The following is an 11782-nucleotide window of genomic DNA, read 5'->3' as shown; positions in this document are numbered from 1 at the left end:
CATCCTGATATAATGCCCCCATCCTGGTATAATGTCCGCCATCCTGATATAATGTCCGCCATCCTGATATTATGTCCGCCATCCTGGTATAATGTCCGCCATCCTGGTATAATGTCCTCCATCCTGGTATAATGTCACCCATCCTGATATAATGCCCCCATCCTGGTATAATGTTCACCTTCCTGGTATAATGTCCACCATCCTGATATAATGTTCGCCATCCAGAATAATGTCCCCCATCCTGGTATAATGTCCCCCATCCTGGTAGAAAGGTCTGCCATCCTGGTATAATGTTCCCAATCCTGGTATAATGTCCCCATCCTGATATAATGTCCGCCTTCCTGGTATAATGTTCGCCATTCTGATATAATGCCCCCATCCTGGTATAATGTCCACCTTCCTGGTATAATGTCCACCATCCTGATATAATGTTCCCCATCATTGTATAATGTACCCCATAATGGTATAATGTCCCAATCCTGATATAATGTCCCCCATCCTGGTACAATGTCCCCCATCCTGGTAGAAATGTCTGCCATCCTGGTATAATGTTCCCCATCCTGGTATAATGTCCCCCATCCTGGTATAATGTCCCCATCCTGATATAATGTCCGCATTCCTGGTATATTGTCCGCCATCCTGATATAGTGTTCCTCATCCTGGTATAATGTCCCCCCATTCTGATATAATGTCCCGCATTCCCATATAATGTCCTCCATCCAGATATAATGTACTCCATCCTGATATAATGTCCTCCATCCTAGTATAATGTCCTCCATCCTGGTATAATGTCCCGATCCTGATATAATGTCCGCCTTCCTGGTATAATGTCCGCCATCCTGATATAATGCCCCCATCCTGGTATAATGTCCACCTTCCTGGTATAATGTTCACCATCCTGATATAATGTTCCCCATCCTTGTATAATGTCCCCCATAATGGTATAATGTCCCCATCCTGACATAATGTCCCCCATCCTGGTATAATGTCCCCCATCCTGGTAGAAATGTCTGCCATCCTGGTATAATGTTCCCCATCCTGGTATAATGTCCCCATCCTGGTATAATGTCCCCATCCTGATATAATGTCCGCCTTCCTGGTATAATGTCCGCCATCCTGAAATAGTGTTCCCCATCCTGGTATAATGTCCCCCCATTCTGATATGATGTCCCCATCCTGATATAATGTCCCCCATTCTGATATATTGTCCTCGATCCTGATATAATGTCCTCCATCCTGATATACTGTCCTCCATCCTAGTATAATGCCCTCCATCCTGATGTAAGGTCCTCCATCCTGGTATAATGTCCTCCATCCTGATATAATGTCCCCCATCCTGGTATAATGTCCCCCATCCTGGTATAATGTCCCCATCCTGATATAATGTTCGCCTTCCTGGTATAATGTCCGCCATCCTGATATAGTGTTCCCCATCCTGGTATAATGTCCCCCCATTCTGATATGATGTCCCCATCCTGATATAATGTCCCCCATTCTGATATATTGTCCTCGATCCTGATATAATGTCCTCCATCCTGATATAATGTCCTCCATCCTAGTATAATGCCCTCCATCCTGATGTAAGGTCCTCCATCCTGGTATAATGTCCTCCATCCTGATATAATGTCCCCATCCTGGTATAATGTCCGCCTTCCAAGTATAATGTCCACCATCCTAGTATAATGTTCCTCATCCTGGTGTAATGTCCCGATCCTGATACAATGTCCGCCTTCCTGGTATAATGTCCGCCATCCTGATATAATGTTCCCCATCCTGGTATAATGTCCCCCCATTCTGGTATGTTGTCCCCATCCTGATATAATATCCCCCATACTGATATAATGTCCTCCTTCCTGATATAATGTCCTCCATCCTGGTATAATGTCCTCCATCCTAGTATAATGCCCTCCATCCTGATGTAAGGTCATCCATCATGGTATAATTTCCTCCATCCTGGTATAATGTCCCCCATCCTGGTATAATGCCTTCCATCCTGGTAAAATGTCCGCCATCCTGGTATAATTTCCGCCATCCTAACATAATGCCCACCATCCTGGTATAAAATTTGCCATCCTGGTATAATGTCACCCATCCTGATATAATGCCCCCATCCTGGTATAATGTCCGCCATCCTGATATAATGTCCGCCATCCTGATATCATGTCCGCCATCCTGGTATAATGTCCGCCATCCTGGTATAATGTCCTCCATCCTGGTATAATGTCACCCATCCTGATATAATGCCCCCATCCTGGTATAATGTTCACCTTCCTGGTATAATGTCCAGCATCCTGATATAATGTTCCCCATCCAGAATAATGTCCCCCATCCTGGTATAATGTCCCCCATTATGGTAGAAATGTCTGCCATCCTGGTATAATGTTCCCAATACTGGTTTAATGTCCCCATCCTGATATAATGTCCACCTTCCTGGTATAATGTTCGCCATTCTGATATAATGCCCCCATCCTGGTATAATGTTCCCCATCCTGGTAGAAATGTCTGCCATCCTGGTATATTGTTCCCAATCCTGGTATAATGTCCCCATCCTGATATAATGTCCGCCTTCCTGGTATAATGTTCGCCATTCTGAAAAAATGCCCCCATCCTGGTATAATGTCCACCTTCCTGGTATAATGTCCACCATCCTGATATAATGTTCCCCATCATTGTATAATGTACCCCATAATGGTATAATGTCCTGTATCCTGGTATAATGTCCCCCATCCTGGTAGAAATGTCTGCCATCCTGGTATAAAGTTCCCCATCCTGGTATAATGTTCCCCAACCTGGTGTAATGTCCCCCATCCTGGTATAATGTCCCCATCCTGATATAATGTCCGCCTTCCTGGTATCATGTCCGCCATCCTGATATAGTGTTCCCCATCCTGGTATAATGTCCCCCCATTCTGATATGATGTCCCCATCCTGATATAATGTCCCCCATTCTGATATATTGTCCTCGATCCTGATATAATGTCCTCCATCTTGATATAATGTCCTTCATCCTAGTATAATGCCCTCCATCCTGATGTAAGGTCCTCCATCCTGGTATAATGTCCTCCATCCTGATATAATGTCCCCCATCCTGGTATAATGTCCCCCATCCTGGTATAATGTCCCCATCCTGATATAATGTCCGCCTTCCAGGTATAATGTCCACCATCCTAGTATAATGTTCCTCATCCTGGTATAATGTCCCGATCCTGATACAATGTCCGCCTTCCTGGTATAATGTCCGCCATCCTGATATAATGTTCCCCATCCTGGTATAATGTCCCCCCATTCTGGTATGTTGTCCCCATCCTGATATAATATCCCCCATACTGATATAATGTCCTCCTTCCTGATATAATGTCCTCCATCCTGGTATAATGTCCTCCATCCTAGTATAATGCCCTCCATCCTGATGTAAGGTCATCCATAATGGTATAACTTCCTCCATCCTGGTATAATGTCCCCCATCCTGGTATAATGTCCTCCATCCTGGTAAAATGTCCGCCATCCTGGTATAATTTCCGCCATCCTAACATAATGCCCACCATCCTGGTATAAAGTTTGCCATCCTGGTATAATGTCACCCATCCTGATATAATGCCCCCATCCTGGTATAATGTCCGCCATCCTGATATAATGTCCGCCATCCTGATATTATGTCCGCCATCCTGGTATAATGTCCGCCATCCTGGTATAATGTCCTCCATCCTGGTATAATGTCACCCATCCTGATATAATGCCCCCATCCTGGTATAATGTTCACCTTCCTGGTATAATGTCCACCATCCTGATATAATGTTCGCCATCCAGAATAATGTCCCCCATCCTGGTATAATGTCCCCCATCCTGGTAGAAAGGTCTGCCATCCTGGTATAATGTTCCCAATCCTGGTATAATGTCCCCATCCTGATATAATGTCCGCCTTCCTGGTATAATGTTCGCCATTCTGATATAATGCCCCCATCCTGGTATAATGTCCACCTTCCTGGTATAATGTCCACCATCCTGATATAATGTTCCCCATCATTGTATAATGTACCCCATAATGGTATAATGTCCCAATCCTGATATAATGTCCCCCATCCTGGTACAATGTCCCCCATCCTGGTAGAAATGTCTGCCATCCTGGTATAATGTTCCCCATCCTGGTATAATGTCCCCCATCCTGGTATAATGTCCCCATCCTGATATAATGTCCGCATTCCTGGTATATTGTCCGCCATCCTGATATAGTGTTCCTCATCCTGGTATAATGTCCCCCCATTCTGATATAATGTCCCGCATTCCCATATAATGTCCTCCATCCAGATATAATGTACTCCATCCTGATATAATGTCCTCCATCCTAGTATAATGTCCTCCATCCTGGTATAATGTCCCGATCCTGATATAATGTCCGCCTTCCTGGTATAATGTCCGCCATCCTGATATAATGCCCCCATCCTGGTATAATGTCCACCTTCCTGGTATAATGTTCACCATCCTGATATAATGTTCCCCATCCTTGTATAATGTCCCCCATAATGGTATAATGTCCCCATCCTGACATAATGTCCCCCATCCTGGTATAATGTCCCCCATCCTGGTAGAAATGTCTGCCATCCTGGTATAATGTTCCCCATCCTGGTATAATGTCCCCATCCTGGTATAATGTCCCCATCCTGATATAATGTCCGCCTTCCTGGTATAATGTCCGCCATCCTGAAATAGTGTTCCCCATCCTGGTATAATGTCCCCCCATTCTGATATGATGTCCCCATCCTGATATAATGTCCCCCATTCTGATATATTGTCCTCGATCCTGATATAATGTCCTCCATCCTGATATACTGTCCTCCATCCTAGTATAATGCCCTCCATCCTGATGTAAGGTCCTCCATCCTGGTATAATGTCCTCCATCCTGATATAATGTCCCCCATCCTGGTATAATGTCCCCCATCCTGGTATAATGTCCCCATCCTGATATAATGTTCGCCTTCCTGGTATAATGTCCGCCATCCTGATATAGTGTTCCCCATCCTGGTATAATGTCCCCCCATTCTGATATGATGTCCCCATCCTGATATAATGTCCCCCATTCTGATATATTGTCCTCGATCCTGATATAATGTCCTCCATCCTGATATAATGTCCTCCATCCTAGTATAATGCCCTCCATCCTGATGTAAGGTCCTCCATCCTGGTATAATGTCCTCCATCCTGATATAATGTCCCCATCCTGGTATAATGTCCGCCTTCCAAGTATAATGTCCACCATCCTAGTATAATGTTCCTCATCCTGGTGTAATGTCCCGATCCTGATACAATGTCCGCCTTCCTGGTATAATGTCCGCCATCCTGATATAATGTTCCCCATCCTGGTATAATGTCCCCCCATTCTGGTATGTTGTCCCCATCCTGATATAATATCCCCCATACTGATATAATGTCCTCCTTCCTGATATAATGTCCTCCATCCTGGTATAATGTCCTCCATCCTAGTATAATGCCCTCCATCCTGATGTAAGGTCATCCATCATGGTATAATTTCCTCCATCCTGGTATAATGTCCCCCATCCTGGTATAATGCCTTCCATCCTGGTAAAATGTCCGCCATCCTGGTATAATTTCCGCCATCCTAACATAATGCCCACCATCCTGGTATAAAATTTGCCATCCTGGTATAATGTCACCCATCCTGATATAATGCCCCCATCCTGGTATAATGTCCGCCATCCTGATATAATGTCCGCCATCCTGATATCATGTCCGCCATCCTGGTATAATGTCCGCCATCCTGGTATAATGTCCTCCATCCTGGTATAATGTCACCCATCCTGATATAATGCCCCCATCCTGGTATAATGTTCACCTTCCTGGTATAATGTCCAGCATCCTGATATAATGTTCCCCATCCAGAATAATGTCCCCCATCCTGGTATAATGTCCCCCATTATGGTAGAAATGTCTGCCATCCTGGTATAATGTTCCCAATACTGGTTTAATGTCCCCATCCTGATATAATGTCCACCTTCCTGGTATAATGTTCGCCATTCTGATATAATGCCCCCATCCTGGTATAATGTTCCCCATCCTGGTAGAAATGTCTGCCATCCTGGTATATTGTTCCCAATCCTGGTATAATGTCCCCATCCTGATATAATGTCCGCCTTCCTGGTATAATGTTCGCCATTCTGAAAAAATGCCCCCATCCTGGTATAATGTCCACCTTCCTGGTATAATGTCCACCATCCTGATATAATGTTCCCCATCATTGTATAATGTACCCCATAATGGTATAATGTCCTGTATCCTGGTATAATGTCCCCCATCCTGGTAGAAATGTCTGCCATCCTGGTATAAAGTTCCCCATCCTGGTATAATGTTCCCCAACCTGGTGTAATGTCCCCCATCCTGGTATAATGTCCCCATCCTGATATAATGTCCGCCTTCCTGGTATCATGTCCGCCATCCTGATATAGTGTTCCCCATCCTGGTATAATGTCCCCCCATTCTGATATGATGTCCCCATCCTGATATAATGTCCCCCATTCTGATATATTGTCCTCGATCCTGATATAATGTCCTCCATCTTGATATAATGTCCTTCATCCTAGTATAATGCCCTCCATCCTGATGTAAGGTCCTCCATCCTGGTATAATGTCCTCCATCCTGATATAATGTCCCCCATCCTGGTATAATGTCCCCCATCCTGGTATAATGTCCCCATCCTGATATAATGTCCGCCTTCCAGGTATAATGTCCACCATCCTAGTATAATGTTCCTCATCCTGGTATAATGTCCCGATCCTGATACAATGTCCGCCTTCCTGGTATAATGTCCGCCATCCTGATATAATGTTCCCCATCCTGGTATAATGTCCCCCCATTCTGGTATGTTGTCCCCATCCTGATATAATATCCCCCATACTGATATAATGTCCTCCTTCCTGATATAATGTCCTCCATCCTGGTATAATGTCCTCCATCCTAGTATAATGCCCTCCATCCTGATGTAAGGTCATCCATAATGGTATAACTTCCTCCATCCTGGTATAATGTCCCCCATCCTGGTATAATGTCCTCCATCCTGGTAAAATGTCCGCCATCCTGGTATAATTTCCGCCATCCTAACATAATGCCCACCATCCTGGTATAAAGTTTGCCATCCTGGTATAATGTCACCCATCCTGATATAATGCCCCCATCCTGGTATAATGTCCGCCATCCTGATATAATGTCCGCCATCCTGATATTATGTCCGCCATCCTGGTATAATGTCCGCCATCCTGGTATAATGTCCTCCATCCTGGTATAATGTCACCCATCCTGATATAATGCCCCCATCCTGGTATAATGTTCACCTTCCTGGTATAATGTCCACCATCCTGATATAATGTTCGCCATCCAGAATAATGTCCCCCATCCTGGTATAATGTCCCCCATCCTGGTAGAAAGGTCTGCCATCCTGGTATAATGTTCCCAATCCTGGTATAATGTCCCCATCCTGATATAATGTCCGCCTTCCTGGTATAATGTTCGCCATTCTGATATAATGCCCCCATCCTGGTATAATGTCCACCTTCCTGGTATAATGTCCACCATCCTGATATAATGTTCCCCATCATTGTATAATGTACCCCATAATGGTATAATGTCCCAATCCTGATATAATGTCCCCCATCCTGGTACAATGTCCCCCATCCTGGTAGAAATGTCTGCCATCCTGGTATAATGTTCCCCATCCTGGTATAATGTCCCCCATCCTGGTATAATGTCCCCATCCTGATATAATGTCCGCATTCCTGGTATATTGTCCGCCATCCTGATATAGTGTTCCTCATCCTGGTATAATGTCCCCCCATTCTGATATAATGTCCCGCATTCCCATATAATGTCCTCCATCCAGATATAATGTACTCCATCCTGATATAATGTCCTCCATCCTAGTATAATGTCCTCCATCCTGGTATAATGTCCCGATCCTGATATAATGTCCGCCTTCCTGGTATAATGTCCGCCATCCTGATATAATGCCCCCATCCTGGTATAATGTCCACCTTCCTGGTATAATGTTCACCATCCTGATATAATGTTCCCCATCCTTGTATAATGTCCCCCATAATGGTATAATGTCCCCATCCTGACATAATGTCCCCCATCCTGGTATAATGTCCCCCATCCTGGTAGAAATGTCTGCCATCCTGGTATAATGTTCCCCATCCTGGTATAATGTCCCCATCCTGGTATAATGTCCCCATCCTGATATAATGTCCGCCTTCCTGGTATAATGTCCGCCATCCTGAAATAGTGTTCCCCATCCTGGTATAATGTCCCCCCATTCTGATATGATGTCCCCATCCTGATATAATGTCCCCCATTCTGATATATTGTCCTCGATCCTGATATAATGTCCTCCATCCTGATATACTGTCCTCCATCCTAGTATAATGCCCTCCATCCTGATGTAAGGTCCTCCATCCTGGTATAATGTCCTCCATCCTGATATAATGTCCCCCATCCTGGTATAATGTCCCCCATCCTGGTATAATGTCCCCATCCTGATATAATGTTCGCCTTCCTGGTATAATGTCCGCCATCCTGATATAGTGTTCCCCATCCTGGTATAATGTCCCCCCATTCTGATATGATGTCCCCATCCTGATATAATGTCCCCCATTCTGATATATTGTCCTCGATCCTGATATAATGTCCTCCATCCTGATATAATGTCCTCCATCCTAGTATAATGCCCTCCATCCTGATGTAAGGTCCTCCATCCTGGTATAATGTCCTCCATCCTGATATAATGTCCCCATCCTGGTATAATGTCCGCCTTCCAAGTATAATGTCCACCATCCTAGTATAATGTTCCTCATCCTGGTGTAATGTCCCGATCCTGATACAATGTCCGCCTTCCTGGTATAATGTCCGCCATCCTGATATAATGTTCCCCATCCTGGTATAATGTCCCCCCATTCTGGTATGTTGTCCCCATCCTGATATAATATCCCCCATACTGATATAATGTCCTCCTTCCTGATATAATGTCCTCCATCCTGGTATAATGTCCTCCATCCTAGTATAATGCCCTCCATCCTGATGTAAGGTCATCCATCATGGTATAATTTCCTCCATCCTGGTATAATGTCCCCCATCCTGGTATAATGCCTTCCATCCTGGTAAAATGTCCGCCATCCTGGTATAATTTCCGCCATCCTAACATAATGCCCACCATACTGGTATAAAATTTGCCATCCTGGTATAATGTCACCCATCCTGATATAATGCCCCCATCCTGGTATAATGTCCGCCATCCTGATATAATGTCCGCCATCCTGATATCATGTCCGCCATCCTGGTATAATGTCCGCCATCCTGGTATAATGTCCTCCATCCTGGTATAATGTCACCCATCCTGATATAATGCCCCCATCCTGGTATAATGTTCACCTTCCTGGTATAATGTCCAGCATCCTGATATAATGTTCCCCATCCAGAATAATGTCCCCCATCCTGGTATAATGTCCCCCATTATGGTAGAAATGTCTGCCATCCTGGTATAATGTTCCCAATACTGGTTTAATGTCCCCATCCTGATATAATGTCCACCTTCCTGGTATAATGTTCGCCATTCTGATATAATGCCCCCATCCTGGTATAATGTTCCCCATCCTGGTAGAAATGTCTGCCATCCTGGTATATTGTTCCCAATCCTGGTATAATGTCCCCATCCTGATATAATGTCCGCCTTCCTGGTATAATGTTCGCCATTCTGAAAAAATGCCCCCATCCTGGTATAATGTCCACCTTCCTGGTATAATGTCCACCATCCTGATATAATGTTCCCCATCATTGTATAATGTACCCCATAATGGTATAATGTCCCAATCCTGATATAATGTCCCCCATCCTGGTACAATGTCCCCCATCCTGGTAGAAATGTCTGCCATCCTGGTATAATGTTCCCCATCCTGGTATAATGTCCCCCATCCTGGTATAATGTCCCCATCCTGATATAATGTCCGCCATCCTGATATAGTGTTCCTCATCCTGGTATAATGTCCTCCCATTCTGATATAATGTCCCGCATTCCCATATAATGTCCTCCATCCAGATATAATGTCCTCCATCCTGATATAATGTCCTCCATCCTAGTATAATGCCCTCCATCCTGATGTAAGGTCCTCCATCCTGGTATAATGTCCTCCATCCTGATATAATATCCCCCATCCTGATATAATGTCCCCCATCCTGATATAATGTCCGCCTTCCAGGTATAATGTCCACCATCCTAGTATAATGCTCCCCATCCTGGTATAATGTCCGGATCCTGATATAATGTCCGCCTTCCGTGCATAATGTCCGCCATCCTGATTTAATGTTCCCCATCCTGGTATAATGTCCCTCCATTCTGGTATGATGTCCCCATCCTGATATAATATCCCGCATCCTGATATAATGTCCTCCATCCTGATATAATGTCCTCCATCCTAGTATAATGCCCTCCATCCTGATGTAAGGTCCTCCATCCTGGTATAATGTCCTCCATCCTGGTATAATGTCCCCATACTGATATAATGTCCGCCTTCCTGGTATAATGTCCGCCATCCTGGTATAATATTCCCCATCCTGGTATAATGTCCCCATATCCTGGTATAATGTCCGCCATCCAGGTATAATGTCCTCCATCCTGGTATAATGTCACCCATCCTGATATAATACCCCCATCCTATTATAATGTCCACCTTCCTGTTATAATGTCTACCATCCTGATATAATGTTCCCCATCCTGGTATGATGTCCCCCATAATGGTATAATGTCCCCATCCTGATATAATGTCCCCAATCCTGGTATAATGTCCCCCATCCTGGTAGAAATGTCTGCCATCCTGGTATAAAGTTCCCCATCCTGGTATAATGTCCCCATCCTGATATAATGTCCGCCTTCCTGGTATAATGTCCGCCATCCTGATATAATGCCCCCATCCTGGTATAATGTCCACCTTCCTGGTATAATGTCCACCATCCTGATATAATGATCCCCATCCTTGTATAATGTCCCCCATCCTGGTATAATGTCCCCCATCCTGGTAGAAATGTCTGCCATCCTGGTATGATGTCCCCAATCCTGGTATAATGTCCCCATCCTGATGTAATGTCCGCCTTCCTGGTATACTGTCCGCCATCCTGATGTAGTGTTCCCCATCCTGGTATAATGTCCCCCCATTCTGATATGATGTCACCATCCTGATATAATGTCCCCCATTCTGATATAATGTCGTACATCCTGATATAATGTCCTCCATCCTAATATAATGTCCTCCATCCTAGTATAATGCCCTCCATTCTGATGTAAGGTCCTCCATCCTGATATAATGTCCTCCATCCTGATATAATGTCCCCCTTCCTGATATAATGTCCCAATCCTGGTATAATGTCCCCATCCTGATATAATGTCCGCTCCTGGTATAATGTCCGACATCCTGGTATAATTTTCCCCATCCTGGTATAATGTCCCGATCCTGGTATAATGTCCCGATCCTGATATAATGTCCGCCTTCCTGGTATAATGTCCGCCATCCTGATATAATGTTCCCCATCCTGGTATAATGTCCCCCCATTCTGGTATGATGTCCCCATCCTGATATAATATCCCCCATCCTGATATAATGTTATCCATCCTGATATAATGTCCTCCACCCTGGTATAATGTCCTCCATCCTAGTATAATGCCCTCCATCCTGATGTAAGGTCCTCCATCCCGGTATAATGTCCTCCATCCTGGTATAATGTCCCTATCC

The sequence above is a fragment of the Phyllobates terribilis genome, unplaced genomic scaffold (genome assembly GCF_046119375.1).
Source record: "Phyllobates terribilis strain yellow unplaced genomic scaffold, ASM4611937v1 Scaffold_2__4_contigs__length_985480577, whole genome shotgun sequence".
Classification (NCBI taxonomy): domain Eukaryota; kingdom Metazoa; phylum Chordata; class Amphibia; order Anura; family Dendrobatidae; genus Phyllobates; species Phyllobates terribilis.
Note: the sequence above shows the minus strand (reverse complement) of the source record.